The 4,735-nt window shown below is 36.7% G+C and overlaps 1 pseudogene; it reads right to left on the bottom strand.

Annotated features, from left to right (window-relative positions):
- Positions 1-145: 145 nt before the first annotated feature.
- Positions 146-4,344, bottom strand: LOC105299395 (annotated as a pseudogene).
- Positions 4,345-4,735: the final 391 nt, after the last annotated feature.

The following is a 4,735-nucleotide window of genomic DNA, read 5'->3' on the forward strand; positions in this document are numbered from 1 at the left end:
TTTTTTTTTTTTCAGTTCAAACTCATTTCCTTTTTATTAAAGTCCAAGTTGCCATTACATGTTTGGTATTCAATAAAGAAAAATTTGTTCAAATAAGGTAGCATGTTATCATCAGTATTTCCAGGTGATTGTTTACAACCAAGTAGCATTATCAGTAAATCCTTTGGAAGCCAATCCATGGGATTTACACTTTGTCAAGGCCCAGTTCCTATGAAGCGGAGATTCCCAGTTCATTTAAAGTTGGTCTAAGCTCCTGGATGACATAAGAAAAGATTTCCTTAAGAGGTCCTGCGTTGTCTTTAACAACCTCTAGGACGTGAACAACACTAGCAAAATTATTTCACCGTCTGCATGCCCGCAAAGCAGCGTCGACGATTTTGGGTTCTGGAATCAGATCACAGCCATCAAGTGTGTTCATCCCTTTACGGAGTAAAGTTTACACAATTCCCAGGCATCACTATCTGGCTTATCGAAGTATGTCATCCAGTGAGCATCAAACAGCTCATTTGTCTCACGTGACCCATAGAAGTAGCAGCGAACTGACTGGATAGGGGCAGCTGGACCAGGGGCCGGGACCAAACGCAAGAAGCCGGAGGGTTGGCCCTGGCGGCTGTGGCTGCTGCTACCGCGCAGCGGCGGTGTGCTGCGCCTATCAAGACGGCCAAGCAAGTGCCACCGCTCAGCTCATTTTGTCATTTTTGTTTTCTAAACAGTTGAGTTTTCAATTATTCTTTCTTCTTTGTCTTAAATGTTGTTTAGAAGGGCGATTTAAAAATTTTTTTCAAGCAGTTAAATTTTTTAAATTTAAACTTTTATTTTTCATCTACAGCTTTAATCATATTATGATTAGAGAAAGTGACCAGGACATTTTCTGCTTTTACAAGTATATTGAGTTTTGTTGTTTTTGTTTTCTAATAAATAGTTCATTTTTCCTATGTCCCTTGGATGCTGATTATATTGGTATACTCTATGTTTCTAGGGGATACTTCTTGATTAATAATTAACAAATCAATTTTATTAATTATATTATTCAGATCTTCTATAGTGTTATTTCTTGCCCTCCTCGATAGGTTAATACTGAGAATGAATTAAATCTCTATAATGATTATGTTTTGTTTACTTTCTTTAAAAATTTTTAGAAATTTTTAAACTTATACTTTATAAAATTGATTTAGAAATTTTTAAACTTATACTTTATAAAAACATTTTTTTATTTTGAATATTTTAATGCACAGAAATAAAATTGTGAATTTTATCAGTGTAAAGAAACACTTTGAATTCTACTTTATTGATATAAATTTGCTATCTTGCTTACTTTTTATTTGTATTTCCCTGATGTAATTTTTACTTTTTTTTTCATTTTTAGCCTTTCTGCTTACTTCATTATAGACATATTTTGTAAACAGCATATGGTTATGGCTTTGTGTCCTAATCTGCAAATCACCATCTTTTAATAATAGAGTTTAATTGGCTTATATTATTACTACAATTGGCATAGTTCATCTTACTTATGCATTTAATTCTGTTCTTATGTTTTTTTCTTCATTTTCTACTTTTTGCTATATGGACTACACTTTCTCCTCTTTCATAAGTATAATTTGAAAATTGCACATAGTATGTATGTATCTTTCATAATTATGAAATTGTACAAAGTATATATCCTATTTTCAGTCCTATTAGTAGTTGACTTCACATTTTTCAAAAGCTTTCTTTAATCTATGATATCTGTCATAGTTGGAGTGAAATTATCTTTGGGACCTTCTCAAAATTTATAATATAATCTGAGGCGGGGTTTTTTTTAAATGATTTTACTTTTTTTCCTCCATCTACCTCCCCCTCCCCTTAATCTGAGTTTTTTAAGCAACATTATTATTACTAAATTATTATATTTTAGATTATATATATTCTTTCTTTTTTTTTTACTTTGGCATTTAGTATTGTAATCAGCTCTGAAATAATTATGAGGACATTTGACTTGGATTGTGTGCACCAACCCACTCTATACTATGACTTACTTTATTCCTTATTCATGAGACATTAATTTTGCTTCCTCTTTCAGCTAGCTGCTGTATATCTTTAAAGTACTTTTTTGCAAGCAAATGTTAAATACATAATTTGAATATATATATTAATTATATGCTATTATGAAGTTCAAAACATACTATTTTAAGTTTAATTTTTGAATAGGTAATACTTTCACGTGGTTTAAAATCCAAATCAAAACGTGTGAAGTTATTCAGTCAGCCTCTTTCCCACTCTTACCCGCTATGTTCTCAGTAAAACCTCCCCCACCAACTATTGACTGCAGTTTCTAATTCTTATGTTTCCCTTCACTTCCTTATGAATAAACAAGCCAATGTTACTATAGATTTTTACTTTCCCACCATTTTAATCCCTAAGGTAGCTCCAGCACATCACCACAGCCATCTTCTGTCACAAGGCGCAAGAAGCAGAAAAAGCCAATTCGCAGAGACAGAGAGAGAGGAAGGAGGATAAGGAGGAGGAGTTAAGAGGAGAAGGAAGAAAAGGATGCAAAGAAAGGTGATGAGAGAGGTCAGAGGTCAGAGGGACGATTGAATGGATTTCTGACTTGTCCAACTTGGTTGCAGTCCCTTCCTGCAGCCTCGTGCATTTCTGCATTTCTATTATATAAGGATATACCTCATATTCTTATAATAAATTCTTCCCCTTTATTGGTCGTATTATATTAAAAAAAATTTAAACTTATACTTTATAAAGAATGATTTGCTAATCCCAAACTGCAGTTTAAAATTAATAATTAATACTGGGTGTCCATGCACTCAATTATATGTCACACTTTTATTGGGATGCAATGACAAAAAGATAAAGTATTTATATCAATTAATATTTAGAGATATAGTTATAGCTACAGAAGGTGTAAACTTTCCTAAATCCATTTGACCCAAAGTATTATATAGTATGTGTAGTGCTTGATTATAACACCAATGCTTATTGTTCATATGTCTTGTTGATATTAATCTATGATTTTTTTTAAAACTTAGCATTTGAATAACTTTTTTTGTTTATTAATTTCTCTTGGCTTTAACCAAAGTACAGAGGTGTATGGCAGGGCAGTGTAGAATGAGGTAGGGTTTTTTTAATTTGTTTTTTACATACTTTTTTGTGTTTAGCGATGGTCTTTTAACCAATTTTAGTCAAAATTATTTACAAATTACATCTCTGTGCATGTACTCTCCCTGGTGTCTCTCTGTGTGTCCGAATCTCTTTTTATAAGGACACCAGCCAGGATGGATTAGGGCCTACCCTAATGGCCTCTTTTTAAATTAACCACCACTTTAAAAGGCCCTCTCTCCACATACAGTCACATTCTGAGGTACTGGGAATTAGAGCTTCAACAGAAGAATTTTGGGAGAACACAGTTCAGCCCGTAACACCTGCCTGATGCATCCCTCCCCTGGCTGCACTGAGTGTTGGTTGCTGATGACCTACAACTGCCCCCTTCTCCAGAGTGTTGTTCTTGGCCAACCAGGGTCCTCTTACCTGACACAGGGAAAATTACCTGACACTGTTATTTAAAAGGCAGGCCCTCTTGCTTCAACGTGAGACTAACGCTGGAGTGCTATTCATGCTACAGAGCTGTTTCGGGGATCATGCTAAGGCAAGATTCCACATGAAATCACATCCTTCTCAGCTTCTTCCTCTACATCTGCTTCCTTCACTCCTCTACTCCTGGGAGCACTCCCCCCAAAACTCTCACACACCTAATCTCTGCCTTAGGCTCTGCTCCTAGAGAACCTGATTTAAGACTCTTATCTTAGACCTTTAGGATTATTCCATTTTTAACCCTAGAATGGAAGATGGAAGTTACTGTTGATGTATTTGGTTTCCTCCAACTTTGAAGTGGCCCTGAAACTGTCCCCTGCATTCCTACAACCACCATCCCAACTCAAGGCATCATTGGTTCTTCCCTAGACAATAGCTCACAACAAGGCTCCCTGCCTCAGTTTCTCCACATTTTCTTCAGAGTGCCTTTTTGTAAAACCACTGCTGTTTAACCATTAACTTTGGTCTGGCTTGAAACCTTCTGCTACCTGCCCGGCTTGCTCCTAACACCACCCTCCATTACTTACTCTTTTCTTTTTGCAGGAGACAATCCATATTCTTTAGCATAGTCTTCAAGACTCTTCCCAGTTGGCCCCGCTCCATCTTTCTAGTTCCCAGAGTCATCAGACTGGGTGTGAATTCATGTTTGCCCACTCCCTCTACCTAGAATGAATGCCTTTTTCCTACCTGTGCATCCCCACTTCGCCTGGAAAAATCTTGCTTCTTTCCCAAGGCCCCACCACCTCCAAGTGCCCTCATCCTTTCTGTTCCTCCCTCCTCCCACTATCACAATATACCAGGAACATCTGTTTCACTGCCCAATTATTAGGTGCACGTGAGGCTGCTTCTCCTGCTAAAATGTGAGCTCTTGGAAGAAAAGCAGTATGATTTGTCCTCAAACCCCCAGGACCTCACACAGGGCCCGACACATAGCAGGTGCTCTTTATATTTCTAATTAATTGAACTGAACTTGATTTAGGGGCAGAAAGAGCCTTATTTCTCCATGCATGTGCTGAGAAGTCCTGGGATTTTGCATGGTTTAATCTTTGGGTCAGAAAAGCTGCTGAAAGCTTCTTTTTTTTTTTTTTTCGGTAAGCATGGTAAACAGGGCTTGTCCCTAATCTGTGTTTCCACCTATTTGCTGCACTAT

The sequence above is a fragment of the Pteropus vampyrus genome, unplaced genomic scaffold (assembly GCF_000151845.1).
Source record: "Pteropus vampyrus isolate Shadow unplaced genomic scaffold, Pvam_2.0 Scaffold7, whole genome shotgun sequence".
NCBI lineage: Eukaryota > Metazoa > Chordata > Mammalia > Chiroptera > Pteropodidae > Pteropus > Pteropus vampyrus.